Source organism: Lepidochelys kempii, chromosome 13 (assembly GCF_965140285.1).
Source record: "Lepidochelys kempii isolate rLepKem1 chromosome 13, rLepKem1.hap1, whole genome shotgun sequence".
NCBI lineage: Eukaryota > Metazoa > Chordata > Testudines > Cheloniidae > Lepidochelys > Lepidochelys kempii.
The window spans coordinates 14,562,533-14,579,407 of NC_136392.1; the positions used below are offsets into that span (position 1 = coordinate 14,562,533).

The following is a 16,875-nucleotide window of genomic DNA, read 5'->3' on the forward strand; positions in this document are numbered from 1 at the left end:
GGAGCAACCTCTGGGACTTGTGAGGGGCTGCAGTGGTTCTCCTGACTGAAGGGGGTTCTGGTTAAGAGTTAATGCAGCTGCTGGATTCTCCATATAGTTGGGGGGATGGTGCACAGTTCAGCCACCCTCAGTCTGGCAAATCGCTAGCCCTGAAGAGGGCCACCCAGGCAGAAATGGAATGACAATAGATGTTCAGCCCAGCTGTAAATGGGCTTCCACTTTTGTGAGCACAAGTAACTGCAGATGTAATTTTGTTCTGGCAATTATTTGTACCCCTACGTTAGGTTCCTTGTACTTTTAAGTACCTTATTTGCAGGTGGTGCCCCAGAGTATTTATGGGTGTGATTTTCAAAAGTGCTCAGCATCAGTCTAACAGCTGCAAAAGAAGTTAATGGCAAAACTCTTAATTTCAATGGGATAGATGAACACTCGGCATATTTGCAAATCCCGCTTTAGATGCCCAAGTGGCTTAAATGGTGTGTACAAATACATAGGGCAGAAAAATTGGAGGCCTTCTCCTGATGATCCAGTCCTAAATGATTTGGCTGACTGTCAAAGGAAGTCTGTCAAAACCAATGTTAGTACCTGGGGTCCTTACTAATGCCTAAACTACTTTAGATTAAGTAAAAAGAAAAGGAGGACTTGTGGCACCTTAGAGACTAACCAATTTATTTGAGCATAAGTTTTCATGAACTACAGCTCACTTCATCGGACGCACTCTTATGCTCAAATAAATTGGTTAGTCTCCAAGGTGCCACAAGTCCTCCTTTTCTTTTTGCGAATACAGACTAACACGGCTGCTACTCTGAAACCTTTAGATTAAGTGCTAAACATAGTAGTCTGTTACCTTGTACCATTACCGCCTGTTTGTTGATCCACCTTAAATGATCCAATCTTTGGGACAGAGACCATCTTTTCATTCTAAAGTGTATACTACCTAACACAATGGGGCCCTAATCTCTGTCTGGGGCCTCCAAGTCCTACCATAATAGAAATATAACAGATAATATAATAGAAATAATGTCAGATGAGAATGGGAACACTTGATTTCTTTCCCAGTTCTGAGCTCAGTCTTTTTAACTGTCTGATGTCTTAGGGCTCTCTCCACAGTGTGGAAATTTCCTAAAAATTACCTGCCATTAATTCAGCAGTTCACCAGTGTTAGTGGTAGAAGCATGAGAGGAGACAAACTGATGATTGCTAACATCATTTCAGTCACTGGGTCAAGTAGATAGGGCTGAAGGGGAACTCTCCCTTTCATTTCATTCACTTGAAGTTGTATCTTAGCTACCCTAAGTAACACACTGGGATTTCCTGTTTTCCAGTAAAGGCTGAGAATGTGTTTGAGCATTAGGTGGCAGTACTAGCATGCAGTAATCATCTGGAACAGATGCTAAATGGGGAAAGATTGGGACTAAAAATGTTGAAGGGACTGTATATCTGAAGGCCAAGCTTATGCTATGTTACTAAATTAGTCGAGAGCTGCATGAGTCGTGGTAAAAAACAGATGAACATAAAGCCAACCCAGAACATACCATACACACACAGCTTTTGATCTATTTGACTGACTTGTGTTTAAAGGAATCACAGTACATAACCAGACACCCTCACTTACAAGTGAGATGAACCAAAAAGGAAGCCCGCAGAGACAGTAATGTTCTCTGATTTAATCTCTTCAGCTTTTCAATATTTACTGAAATGTGTTGCTGCAGAACACACTTAGTGCACAATTTAGCTCCTGGCTACCATTATTTTTGGCTGTTCAAGACATGTAAGATTAATTAAAAGTATTATCTAACAATACATATCGCTTTGTGACACACATCCCTCTGACTGGATTTTAATGAAAGCTCTCCCTGTTCATTGGCAGAGCTGGTCAAATTAACTGCAAGTAATAATTGTGGTGTACTCAGACATTAAAAAAAATCTAAGAATTATTCAAAAATGTTTTCATTCGTAAGCCAGCTGTCGAGATTGTCTAATAATGTTCTGCAAATAACCTGTGATGCATTTTTTCTTCATTGAATAAATTTTGCAAATACACTTTCCATGATTCCAGCTCTTCTCTTGTGACTTCCAGATCACTGGAAGGGGAGGCGAAAAGGTTGAGTGGGGAGAAAGGAGGAGTGGACTATGCATGTTTGTAAATGTGTGCTATTTTCTGGGCTCTGTTCAGAAGTAGTAGCTGTGCACTTTGTTTGAAGCTGAAGAAATGAAGATGAAGAAAAACAAACATTATTACCTGTACTAAAAATGCCACCTTAAATGACTAGAGATGCAACAATTTTACAACTGTACTTTATTTTTCACTATTAATACTGTTGGTTTTATTCTCTGCATTTCACTCTGCGTGGACGGAAAAATTAGGCTGGCCAGTATTTGTTCTCTTGCATTAACTCAAAACTGTTGGTTTTGGGTTCAAATCCTCTGTCAGAAAGTATTTAATTGAAAATTTAAAAAGTAACTGAACAAAACATTCCTATTCAAATGAAGGCATGTAAGAATCCTTTTAATCAACTCTAAATTTCAGGCTTCGACAATTTGACAAGATCCTACCTCAAGTTTGTTTCTTCCCTGGTAAGAATTTGTGGTATTTACCTCTCTGACTCCAAAGACCTGGATTGATTACCTTTAAAACACCAACTGTTTAAAGAAAGAGATTTTTTTTGGGGGGGGGGGGAGGGTGTCATGTAAAAGGTCTGACTTTTCCCATGGGCAGCTAATCCATATTGCAGTTCTTCTAAAAGCTGTTGCTTTTCTAATTTGATTTAACCAAAATGCATTCAGTACCACAATGATAGTGTTCATGCCCAAGCCTATTGATATAAACTTAGCTGCATCAGTTAAACAAACAACTTGTTATGCTGCTTGACTATTGTTAATAGGAATTTTCAAATCACTCATTACAAATATGGACCTACAATTAGTTTCAAAACTGACAGGTGATTTTCGGTGCCTCAGTTTTGAGTTCCCAACTTGACACCTGAAAGAGGCCTGTAGAGTGTAGAGCATGTGTCCTTTTAATATGTCTGAGCTGGGCACTCAAAATATTAAGTCTGGAGATTTCAGCCCATGTATTTAGTCTGAGAATATATTTTGTGAATGTTATAAAATAGAGATCAATGATACTTGCACACAATCCCAGATTGCTTAAGTTAATGCCTGTTCATTGAGGAACCATGGTAATAAATATGTAGGTGTTGCTTGTTTTAAAGTATCTGCTTAAAAAAAAGAATAGGATATTTAGGTCAGAAGGGACCGTTATCATCATCTAGTCTGACCTCCTGCACAACGCAAGCCACAGAATTTCACCCACCACTCCTACAAAAAACCTCACACCTATATCTGTGCTATTGAAGTCCTCAAATTGTGGTTTAAAGACTTCAAGGAGCAGAGAATCCTCGAGCAAGTGACCCGTGCCCCATGCTACAGAGGACAGCGAAAAACCTCCAGGGCCTCTTCTAATCTGCCCTGGAGGAAAATTCTTTCCCGCCCCCAAATATGGCGATCAGCTAAACCCTGAGCATCTGGGCAAGATTCATCTGCCAGATACTGTCTGGACATTGCTGTTTTGTCTAATTACTTTTGACTGTGTATCACAGAGCTCGTAAAGCCTCTGAGCATGCTAATCATGTAGGAGATATTCCTTGCACCAAAGAGGTTAAATACTAATACCCTTTTTATAGTACCTTTTGGATTAAAAATAAATAGTGTGACTAAGGCCAGGTTTACACTGCTTAAGGACTGCCAGTTTAGCTATAATAGTTTAGCTAGACCGGCAAATGCTCCTAGCGTAGACAGAGCTTCCACAGACAAAAAAGGGCTTTTCTTGGTATAACTTTTGCCGTTTCCCTGAATTCAATAAGCTAAGCTGTCTAAAAGAATTTTATTTAGATTGTCTAACTGCATCCACACTAGAGCTTTTTTCTGGTATAGAAATGTTATTAAAAAATCACACCCCACCAGCCATTACCATACTGGCAAAAATTTCTATTGTAGACCTGACATCAGGCTCCTAAGTCACTTAGTTGTGTTTGAAAATGTTGCCTTCATCTGTAAATCTCAAGGAGCTTCACAAAGGAGGTAAGTATTATCCATTTTACTGATGGGTAAATTGAGGTACATAGGGATGAAGTCACTTGCCTAAAGTCACCCAGCAGGCCCGTGGAAGAGCTGGCAATTGACCCCAGTTCAGTTAGACAAGATAAATATATGTTCAGAGGAAAGGAAATAGTATCTCAATTTTAGGGATGCAAAATTAGGATAGAGGGAGTATGAGAGTAAAAAGTCTCAAAGGGACTGGGGCATTGCAACTCTGAGCTTCATAGCACCTAACATTTAGCCACCTAGAAAATCACAGGAACATCACTGTGCAATCCACAAAGCCAAGTTAGGTGCCTAGGATTCCTATAAAATGAATGGGGAGGGAGAGAGGCACCTAGCTCTGCTTAGCAATCCACGAATCCTGCTGCTTGGAATTTGGTGACTTAGGCATTTCTTGCAGGGCTGCATTAGGTGCTCCATACAAGCAGTGGCTGGAAGTAGTGCTGCCAACCTTATAACTTGTAGCCCAGTAGTTAGAGTACTCAGTGGGGCTACAGGCGATGCAGGTTCAATTCCCCCATCTGCCAGAGGAGAGGATTTGAGCAGAGGTCTCTTACCTCTCTAAATACTGCTTCAATTACAGACCTATGGGGTATTCTGCCATGGGGGTTCCCTTCAGCCTCTCCCATTGAAGCTGTTGCACTCTGGTTAAATAATGATAGAGTGACTGGAGCATGGTGATGATTGGACCCAAATTCTTCCACCTCCTAGACAGATGCTCTAAGCACTGGACTACAGAGTCTGTCTTTCTATTGATCTCTTCCATTGACTAGTTAAGTGGATACCTGGGTAAATGGCACAGAGGCCGCTCAGCAGATAGGCCCCCTCATGTGGCTTAGGCACTAAATACGCTTGTATTTCCCTGGGTTGTGAATCACTCAGACTTAGGTCCAAGATAGGTATCTAGATGCTTACAGTGAGGCAGGGGCCGTGTGCATGCCCTGAGGCAAAAGAGTAGGTACCAACAGAACTTTTACTCTGAAAATTTAGGCGCTGAGTTTAGAATTTTAGGGGATTGCAGGGGAACCAAAACTGGGACTTACATTCCTAGGTACCTTTGTGGATCCCACCCTAAGGTCACAGAGTCTGTAGCAGAAGTGGATGAATTGAATTAAATTCCTAAGACCTAGTTTAGTTCCTTAACCTCAAGATTATCATCCCATTCTAATTTGGTATTAGCTTGTGCATTTTAGGCATATCCCAGAGTCAGGGGTGGTATGATGTAGGCTGCTTCTCCAAACCTCTCCATAGGCAGCGAGTAATATGGGCCCGTGGTGTCCGCCTTCCACCAATATTCAGGAACGTGGGCCTGGCTCCACCAGTGTTTGGGCTTATATTTTCAGAGCCATCCCATCATAGGACAGACCGGGGCAACCGCCCCGGGTCCTGCGCTTTGGGGGGCCCTGCACTTCAGGGAGACGAGGGTTCTGAGGGTTAGCAGGGGGCCTGGCATCGGTAGCAGTGAGCAACCCAGCCCATCCTGCTCCACCTTTTCCTACCCCTGCTCCACCCTGCCCCGCCCCATCTCTTTCCACCCCTGATCCGCACACTTCCTGCTTCTTCCCACCCCTGCTCTGCCCCTCCCCACCCCCATTCCATCCTTTCCACCAATCCCCTGCCCCGCCTCTTTCTGGCTTCTGTCCCCTCCCCCAAGCAACACCAGGAGCTGGCAGGACAGGGTGGGTCAGGCTGGGGATGGGTCTCTCACTGCTGCCGGTGTGAGGCCCCCCGCTTATCTCCCAGGCTGCCCTGGACCTTGCATCCCACTGAAGTGCGGGGCCCTGCAAAGCACTAGGCCTGGGGCGGTTGCCCCGGTCTGTCCTATGGATGGGATGGCTCTGCTTGGATGCATTCTGGGCACCATCAAAAATTATACAAACCTGGCGCCCATGCCAGGGAGAGCTGTGGGGAGTGTACTTGGGACAATATCCCTTTATGGGGTCTAGCTTGCTCCCCTTGCCGAATCCCCTGCTCTCCCTTTTGCACCACTGCACTCCTCCAGATCAGTGGGGAGTCTGTGAGCTCTTCAAGGCAGGGATGTAACTAGCCCATGTGGGCATTTCCTTCTCTCACATTATGCCCCCATGTTAGGGCCAGGCTTTTAAGTCCCTTGAAGCTGCAAGCACATCATCTTCCTTGTTTGGTACAGTGCTGCGTATACTGCTGAGGAGCAAAAGTTTAATTGAAAATCACGTAAGTTATTTGCACAGCCCCTCTGCTCAGCCTTCAGGGACACTTGTCCTAAATTTCTAAGCTTATTTGCTTTAGCTGAAGGTACTCACATCATGTTGAAAATCATGGCTCACTGAGTTGCTGAGGATATATAATGATCCTCCTGTTTGATACATAATCTGGCTATGAAGCAGCATGTGAAGCAGGAAGACAATGTGGGTAAGGCACCGTGTGACCTATAAAATCCCAGCCACTCATTCTAAACTGGGAAATTCCAGAGTAGGAGCCTGTCGCTAAAATTGGTTCTGCTGACAAGCAGGCCCAAAAGCAGAGTCCAAAGTGCTGAGTACCCACAATTCCAGTTAAAACCCATAGGGTGCGAGGGTGTGCAGCATCCCTGAAAATCAGGTCCTTGTGACTCATTCCCCAAAACTCTGTTCTGTCCACAAGGAGGAACCTCCCACAAATGGGCAAGAACAGGAAGTTCCACGTAGCATTGAAAGACTGAAACTTGTGGTAATACTTTGTTCCAACACACAGCAGACTGTAACTTCCATACTTGGCATTGGATTTTTTTTCTTGCTCTGTTATTTCTTCTTCTGGGGGCAGGAGGTGGAATCTAGTAAAACACACTGAAAATTGGTTTGTATTAAAACTTCCTCTGTACTTTGGCAGTAAATTATCAGCACAGGATTCAATGTAGGACATAAATGGAGTATTTTAGTGTAAGTGAAGTAGCATCCTGTGTTCCTTTTTGGATTAGAGTTTATTTCCCAAATTTGTTTTCCACCAAACATAAATCTTTTCAACTAAGTGGTCTAGCTGCTTGACAGCAAAACACAAACCCTCTCAAGGCTGCAAGCTGTTTCTAAGGTTGTGGTTCACTCATCAGCTATGAACGGATACTAATTTTTTACCAGACCTTGATGACTGTTCTGTGTAATCCAGTTAAAATTTCAGAGCAACTGGAGAGAATGCTGGTTAATAGGGTTTGTGAAATGTAAAGCCAAGTCTCAGGCTCTTGAGTCCAGTGAAGTTTCACTGGAGTATCTGAAAGTACAATCTGGCCCCCTCTTTTTAAAAAAAATTTGCACATGATCTAAAGATGTTATAAACTATTGGAATTAGTGATGCAGTCTTCACCTCTTGTGTTTAGATAGGGCAGATCACATATGGTTCCTATGGAAATGTTTTTCCTGTTGGCTGTTACTGAAGTTAGTTCCAGATGCACATGCTTATTGTGTAGGCATCTGCTATGTTGTAGTTAGTTTGCAAAGAAGAAGAAAGACTTGTGGATCAGTGAACCTCACCCAGTTGTTTAATTCGGTTTGCATATGTTAGCTTCCATATGTGCAGATGCTTATGTCAACTTCCCAATCTTTTGAGGTGTCATTCTCATCTTTGGAGGTTGGCAAAGGGCCTGACAAATGTTCTTCCTTCAGAGGTCCCATGGACTTTTCCATGGCCTCCCACCCACTGACCCACAATCCCCTGATCTTGGAGACATCCCTGAGCTCTACAGTCTGTCAGCTATGCCTGGAGTTTGTTTGCACTTCAGATTTTTATGGCTAATATATAAGCCCTTCAGTATAGGTAGATATGAATGAAATGATCCCTAATCAGGGAGGGTACTTGCATGGTATAAGAATACTGGTGTAATGTTAGTGTTGTGTATGGAAGAATCACAAAACACCGAGCTGGATTGCCTTAAGAAAATACTTAACGTTTATTAAACAAAGACAATTTTAAGGAGTAACAGAAATCAAAACCAGCAATCAAAAACTCTCTCTCAGAAATTGCCCTTCAGCAGAACTGTTGTCCAAAGTTCTCAAGTTTCTCTTTTGCCCAGGCTTATCTCCAATATATTTCTTAAATACAGGGGCAGATTAGAACATTATTGCAAGAGTGTATCACCTTTTTGCCTTTCCTAGACTCTTTTTGTCAATAAGAACACAAGAACTTCACTGGATGCTGTATTAGATGGATGTGTGAAGCTTACACATTGCTTCCTAAATACATGATCATAAGTATCTAAACAGAAAGCAGAAATAAAATTTCAACTTGATCAAGAGCCAAATTTTCAAGTATGGTCACAAAAGGTGCAAATACTTAAATGAGTAGACACGCAGGTGCAAATTGACTGGGGCTGGTTTGACCCCACAACTGGCTGTTGCGTTTTGTGGGTGCACATATATTTTTTCAGGTATTCAGTTTTCAAAAATTTGGTCCAGAATATATATTTAGACGGTTTGGTCTTGACTACAGCTCTTCTTGAGGTCAGTTGGATTGCTGTTGCAAACAATCTCTATCTTTGTATACCTGGGTTGGAAATGGGTTGTTTCCTGTTGAAGCAAATTTGGATATTGTTGAACTTGTTGAACTTTATGGAATGGCTGCAAGGCCCAGGATCTATCCTCTCAGACTTTTGCCTCAGGAAGTGGGGAAGAGTAGATTATGAATATTGTTGAATTTATGGGACAAATCGATTTCTTCTGCTCTTGCTCAATGTATTGGCATTCACCAACATTTTTTAAAAAAATTCTCTGACATCGAGTGCCTCAGTGTTTTGTGTGCCTCATGTGTTGCTCGATTTTCAGAAAAGCTGAGCACCACAACTCCCATTACTCAACATCTTGGAAAATCAGGTCCTGGTTGGCTCAGGTAGAGCCATTAACAGTGAAGACACCCAGTATTACTGGATACTTGAAAATGTGACTCATAATTTTCTTTTTAAATATATTCAGGGGGAAATGATGTAATGTTTATAAATTAAATGAGAAAGTATAATAATAGCTCCATTCAAGTTTTTAGCTCAAAGAAGCAAAAAAAGTTATTAAACGAAGATGTCAGATATTTTTCGTGTTATAAACTTTAGGCCATCCCCATTAAAAAGGAAGTCACGTGAATAAAAATAAAGGTTTTCTTTATACCTTCCAACCTGATATTTTACACTTTTAGTGAAGGGAACTGGGAAATATGCTGTAAGGCCACCCTATACTAATGGCCACAAACTGAAACTATGAAACCTTGTTAGTTGTCACCTGATGAAACTTTAATAGCATCTTCTAGAAATGATGGTTTGAAACATTTTATTTTGGAGCAATATTTTTGCCAACATGTCTGAATTTCTTAACTACTTTTTTCTTTCTTTTTTATAGAACCAGGGGGAAGAAATGCTGTCTGAGATGTCAGGAGGAACAGCCTAAGGGGAGGGGGTGCAAAGGTGGTTTTAAGCAACTTTTGAGACTCCTAATATAGATTAGAGCTGCCTCCACAGTGCTCTAGTTTGCAGCAGGCTTCTAATGGCGGCTTATGGGCTGCTCTACAGTTTGGAGTAATCCAGACTCTATAGCAGTGTGTGCTACATAGACTCCTGCTGTCCCTGGGCTAACCCTGACATGCAGCCTTGCAACAGGACTCAGAGAAGCAGTGTAGGGGTTCTTGTGACACACTTACAATTGTGGCACCCCACATGCTTTGCGGGTGGAGAACACAATTAGTCTCTTGGTCTACCAATGGAGAACATGGCAGTAGGTTAGCCTGTAGGAGGTTCTTTCTTTTCATAGAATCCGTACAAAATACGTTGGGTCAAACCCTATAGTTTAGTTCATATACTGGTGACACTCCCATTAACTTCAATGGGAATCTCACCTGAATAACAGCTACAGCTCTGTGTTTGTAAACCATAAGACTTGGAAGTAGTTTTTCAAGTTAAGTGACACAGAAGCCCCACTGCTGGAGTAAAGGCTAGACAAAGCCATGGGGACTGTTCTATAGGGAACACTCCTGTGTAGGTAGACAGCAAGATGAACTGAATGATCTAATAGTCCTTTTCCATCTCCAAGTTCAATGAGTCATTTGTTATTTTAATCATCTACACCTATATGAAATTGCCTCGGAATGATACAGAACTTAATTTTTCAACTGTATCATTCCGAGGCAATTTCACCCAATAACAGGATTACCAATTACATATAAAATTATACTATTATCCTTAGATATATATTTTGAAAAGATGACTTACTGGCCAGGTTTTTGTGGCTGCACTTTGCACTGCAGCACAAGGGGGAGAGAGGTTCCAGAGTAGCCTTGGGATCTTTTACTCCTTGAGATGGTATAGTTTTGTCATAGGAATGGGAAGTTTGGGCTCTAGGTAGGTATTAACATCTCCAGCACTCTAGATCACTAGAGCAGTGCTGGCCACATCCATCATCCTGGCTGGAAGATGTTACATGTGGTCTCATGGGTGGCAGGCATTCAGACTGAAGGATGAAGAAGTTGAGTGTGGTAGGTCCAAGAATGAAGGCAAAAGAAGATTGCTTCATAGGCTCCTAACCTGACTGATGTTTGATTTGGATCAGGTCTATCTGTAGGACTGGCCTTATGAAATGAAAGGCTCCAACATGCCACAGATGATGTGTCATGAGTTGCCTCTTCTGATTTCACTGCTGTAAGAGGAAATCATGTGGTATCTTTCCACCCCTCTGGTCCCACTGCCAGGAGGGCTGGAGTATGCAGTGAGTGGCCTCCCCTTTGTCCCTGTGACTGCAGGGAGAGATTATTACCTTAGTCTATCAGATGCAAGTCTGTGCAGTGCCCCATGCAGTTACTTGCATTATGTGTGTGTAAGACTGGCCCTGCGTTATCTCCCTCAGGACTTCTGCTTCCTGTTACCATCAAGAATACTGGGTTGGATCCTGCTTTTCTTATATTTTATTACCCAGATGCAGAGCAGTGGCAATTAAATATAGCTAACAGGTGATACTGTATCCATCATAATTTAATGAGTACAAGGCTTGGGAATCTCTGCCACTGATAGCTTCAACTCATCTGCAGTAAATAACAAATCATTTTCTTGTGTGGTATCAGCTTCTGCTCCTGAACTCCAGAATGTGAAACATCACCCAATTCAGAGAGAACATTAAGGGAAACGAGGGAGTACTTAGGGAAACTAAGTGTTAAACAGAACCATCCGTCTGAGGTGGAGCACTTGAGAGCTGGGTATTTGGTATCTCAATCATGCTTGGTTTATGGCGAGCAATCCTTGAATTTGTGTGACAGCAGCCCAATGCCTTTCAGTAGATTACATCATAAATAACCCAAGCGTGAAGTGGTCAGAGAATCCAGATGAGAGAAAGCAAAAGATATATAGAAACAAATGAGGGGTGGTGTAGTTTGATTTTAAAAAAAAATTATTAAGAGAAGAGGGGATGCTGGAAATGGGTCATTGAGTTTTACTCAAACAGGCACATTCCTGTGATTTTACTCCCACAATCTCTCCAGGTCAGACTTTTTCTCTCTCTGTTGAAAGAAAGGAGAAAAAAAAAAAGAACCCACACAGAAATCAATCCATCAAATGTCATTACAGATTTATTAAGCCTGATGTAGAAAGACTTTTAACAGTAACATCTTCAGAAAGCATAAAAAGAGCACTTCTGTTCAGTCTTGTGCTTTGAAAATCTAAATATATTTTTATCATATAAATAATTCTTTTCATGTTTTAAGTGCATCTGTTTTTTTCCCTTTTTAAATTTCCATTTTACAATTGGCCAAAACTGAAGTCTGCATTGACTGAAATGAAGCCATTTGCAAAGCTAATGATGCTGTGAAGCATGTCTATGGTGAACCATATCAGCTAGATTTCAGAAAGGTAGTTCAATGAGTGCAGCATTAAAATGAGGGGCAGCCTCCAGCAAAATCATAATTGAACACACCCAAGTCCTTAATGTCTGTAGTTCGGTTTCCTGATGCAAATTACGATAACGTTTCAGATGTGAACAGTTGCTTTCCAATAACTGCAGTGAGAAAGAGACATTTTCTGCCATAAAGGAAAGAATTACCATGTTTAAAAATGTAAATAATATATGTATAGCAACCTTTTTTATGGAAATGAGGCATTCAGGATTATATGAACAGTTTGGGATTTTTTTTCTTTTAAACACAACAGATAAAGATGCATCATCTATTATTTGGGACTTTAATTACAGTTCTAAAACTGGAGTGATTTTATTTGCAGTGATAAAAATTATAGAGCAAAATATCATTGGTGAGAGATTTCAATGCTGCAAAATCATACACAGAAATACATCTTAAGTGTACCAGTACACAGCCATTCTTTTGTAAATCAAACAAGGCCTTGGATAAACAGGTTTGACCTGATTTAAATGTAATGAGATACATAGACCTTGATTGTTAATAATTGGTTTTGGGGACACCAAAACAATAAAAGCAGTAATCTCCTCTAGTATAAATTATATGAATTTATTTAGCAATCAACCAAAGAAAAAAATGCCATTAACATTTTCAATTTGTTATTTAGTTTAAGTTAATGATAATAGACAAATAATGTGAAGCAAAATTGCCACCTTTGAGAACCTTGGATTTGAGAAAGACAGAAATATTGGGAAGATGCATATCTGTGATGAATCTTTTTGACCACTAGGTGGTACAATCCTCCTAGGAGAAAGGATTTCTTTTTATTTTATTCTTTTTTTTTTTCATTGTAAAGACCATTCATAATCATCAAAACCAAGTGAAACATGGTTTTGATTAAAACAGCCTATTGGCTCAATAATCTTAGTAATTTTAAAAACATCCTTAATGTGGAAGAAGAACACTGGAATGTCAGAAATGGCCTTGGGGCCCATTATAACAGCAACAAAATAAATAAGGAGGAGAAATGAGGGGTCATGAAAACAAAATTAAGCTAATGTTTCAAATTTTGACAATTATGAATTGTTCCTCTAAGAAGACTTTTTTAAAGCAAAAAATTCAGGCACTATTAGATACAATACAAAGAGAATAATTGTACATGTATGGGACTAGGCATGCCTTAAAAGCAAAATTTGGACTTAGATTTTCCCCCCTCCCCTATAGCCAGCAATTGGGCAGGTCTCATGCAAACACAGACTTGCTTCTCATCGTTCATCTGTAAACTCAACCCTAACTCCTTTATAAACTATAAAAAGATGACGACCAAGGAAAACAAAAACAAATTACAAGCAAATTTTTGATTAAAAAAATTATCCCCCAGAATGGACCAGTTTTGTAGGAAACAGAAACAAGCAAATATAACAAAATCTGTGTTCATAACATGGCAATATAGTTAATATATACAAATATGTACAGTATAAAAATGCATCAAAGGCTTAACTTTCCATCCAACCAAGCTGCAGTGCACAATGAAAAGCAGCTTGATGTGCCCCCCTCCCCCTTCCCCCTGCCCTAAGTATACAGGCAATATATTCTGTACAACATGCACTTGTTACAAAATGAGTGCACAAGCACCAAAACATTCTACAGATAAAGTCACTGTGATTTCTCTTTGAAAGGAGTCCTCTTTCCTTTGTTAATATAAAAAATTGTTTACTTTTCTTTTTGCGATTTGTAGTACAGGTATATACATTGGTTTTTGTCTGACCAAAGAGAAGTGAGCTTTTGATAACGCATTTTTAACCTTTAAAACAAAATTCTAGAACTAACACCTATGGTCAAGAATGTAACCTGAAGATGCTGCCAATAGCAAACTTACTAAACACCACAAGCGTTTGCTCAGAGCAAGAAATAGCTGACTGTCAGATTTACTGGGGTGGCCAACTGTGCTCCATTATTTTAAATAGGGATGGATATTTATGATTCACACTGACATATTCAAGACATTAGGAAAGAAACAAAGGATGGGATTAATAAGTGATGGCTATGAACTAGACAAAAAGGTATATTGTACCAGAGATATATGATAGTTAAGTACCCTGAGCCAAATAAAAACTGTTTAGCTTGTCAGCTTTTGCAACCTGTATTGCACATTCCAGCATTTGCTGCATTATAAAGCCAAAATACTGCATTGTATGCCCTGAAGATTCCTGCTGTTTTTGCTCAGTGCAAATAGTGTACAGCTGTTACTTCAGCCACAGAATGGTTCATGCTTTTTATATATATGCATATTGTATGTATATGCATATATATCTAGATATCTGTCTACATCTACATAGCTATCTATATCTATCTGCTTATATTCACATAGCTACAGAGAGATATGTAATTCCTGAATGTTACATGGACCATTTAGTATGTGAAAACGTTACCATACAAATCTTTCACATCTGAGACATAATTGCATGGCTGTTTAAGTTCTGTAAATACAACTCTTCACTTGGGGCTGATACCCAACTGTGGATTTGTATTTCAAGATAAATCAGTCACCACTTTGCAATATATTCGTATTTTTGCACAATTTTTTTGATTCTTTTTAAAAGCAAAACATTGATCATTTTCCTGCCATCTCATCTGGAATGTTTAATGAAAGATATTAGCTGTACTAACAAAATAAAATTAAATTAAATTAAAATAAAAAAAAGGGGGGGTGGACGGGTGGGCAGGTGGGGAAGAAGGCCTGCACAGGTAGATAATCTAACTCAAGTAGAAGCAAAGTGTGACCTGCTAGGATTAGTATTTAATCTGTTTTATCCAACAGGGCATTTTACAAAGGCTTGAAGACATTTCACCAGCTGAGAATGAAGATGAGGTGGAAGTTGGAGTTTATTATTCTTGGTAAGTCTGGTGGAACAGCTACTTCACTTTTTAAAATACTCTCAAAAGAAAATACTATACAGACACTTGGTACACAAAACATCTTTACCTTAGGCTTTGTCTATACTTAAAAGTTTTGCCAGCTTAAGTTAAAACAGCAAAAAAACCAAAACAAAACAAACTCTAGTGTAGATGCAGTTATACGAGAATAAAAGTACTTATTCCAAGATAGTTTATTCCAGGTAAGCGAAGCAAAATAAGCTGTACTCATATAGCTATTTTTATCCTACGGCTTTTACTGATATAACTATTTCATGAAAAAAAATCATATTAATAAATGACATAGCTATGCCAGTAAAACTTTTTAAGTGTAAACCAAGCCTTAGATGCCATCTGACATGGGCTGGGGACTGCATTTGCTGACGGTGTTTTAAATACCATTTAGTATGTTAAAAAAACAAATTTAGAAACAGTGGAGCTGCATTCTGATCTTATGCCCTTGTAAATCTAGAATAACTTTATTGACTTCAAAGAAGTTACTCTGGATTTGTACTAATGTAAATGAGTTCAGAATCTGCTCCATAATTTTAAAAGTTGCTTGAAATATGGCTTGGTCTTGTCTACCATGGCTGGTTGAAATTTGTTCAAACCAAATCAGACTAAGCTGATTCTAAACAATATTTGAAACGAAGTTCTCAGCCCAATGGATATAGGGCTTCTCTCTGGGATTTTATAATTGTTGCACATTAAGTCACACAAAGGTTTTGATTGTACTTATTTTGATTGATCCTATTTAAAAGAACAAAACCCAACCAAACAAAACAACCCAAAGCCTTCTTTCTCCACTGAAGAGGATTAGAGTAAGGACAAATCCTAAATTATGTGTGCATGAATGAGATCAAATATTACAGGAAATAAAAACTATCCGGAAGAGTTTATTTATGGAGTTATTCCTTTAAAGGCCTGATCCAGTGCCCATCAAAATCAGTGGAAAGACTCCTATTGACTCCAAGTGATGTTGGGTCAGGCCCTTAGTTTGATGGAATGTAAACTGAAATCTACCTTAAAGTGCATGTTTTTTCATTGTTTAGATACTTCATGCATCTCAAAATCCAGCAATTTTACCCTCTCTCTTTTTTTCTGCAAAACAAATAAGGACTCAGGATAATATCTGCCTGAGTTTACAGATTTCATTTTCTGTCTAAAATATTTCAGAGACATTATTGAAGAACTATGTGCACTAAGGAAAGTAAATGAGCATGTTAGTATCTTGCTATACTTTTTCAACAGAAAATAATTCACATTTGTTTAAAAAATAAACTATTGCAAATTATGGAGAAAATTCTGAGAGGTAAAGGTACTCATCAGGAAAGCTATGCCCACTGAAACAGAATCTCACTGCATTTACTATGGCTTTCTTCAAAACCCACAGAGAAACTAATCTACAGGTCCTCTGCAATAAGAAGCACAGAGAACTGAGGTCAGTGGGTCAGGGTTGCTATGCACTCACATAAATATGTATCTCATGGTCTCAAGGAACAGAAATAATATGTCAGGTTATATGTAGGGCCATTGCAAGTATAGGGGCACATGCAAGTAGTACCTTTTCAACATATAAATTTACCTGTTTAGGAGGTGGTTATGTCAATTTCCCTGCAAGGTGATTGATGGCCTTTAAACCCTATTGTAATTGTGTTGTATTGATTTGGAATCTGTGATTAATATTGTCTTTATTGAGGGAGTTTTAAATATAAATTGCATCATTCATCTGTTTGTGAAGGCAAAAGACAAATGCTACTGAGATCTATTTATACTGGGCACAATTGCATCCTTTGCAATGAACTTTGCAGTCAGAGGCAGGGTGGCACGCGGGGGGTAAGGAGGCAGGGATCTTTCTTCACCCCAACCTTCCTCCATGCAGCTGGGTAGGAGTGCGCCTTGAGCTAGTTGGGAAAAATTGACAAAAATGGTACTGAGCATTCCAGACTGTGCTCCTACTCTGGCTGGTGCACTAAAACATTGGCCACTCAGGTGTTGCTCAGCACCTGGCAGGATTGAAACCTCAGTAAC

General features: G+C 39.8%; 1 protein-coding gene across 5 annotated transcripts in view; it reads left to right on the plus strand.

Annotated features, from left to right (window-relative positions):
- The window catches only part of ZNF217 (zinc finger protein 217), a 105,824-nt gene that overhangs the window by 42,726 nt on the left and 46,223 nt on the right, over positions 1 to 16,875 (plus strand). For all 5 annotated transcript variants that reach the window (XR_012154676.2, XR_012154678.2, XR_012154674.2 and 2 more), the window contains exon 5: positions 14,750 to 14,826. The gene's annotated coding sequence lies outside the window, so the exon portion shown is untranslated. The remainder of the gene's footprint in view (positions 1 to 14,749; positions 14,827 to 16,875) is intronic.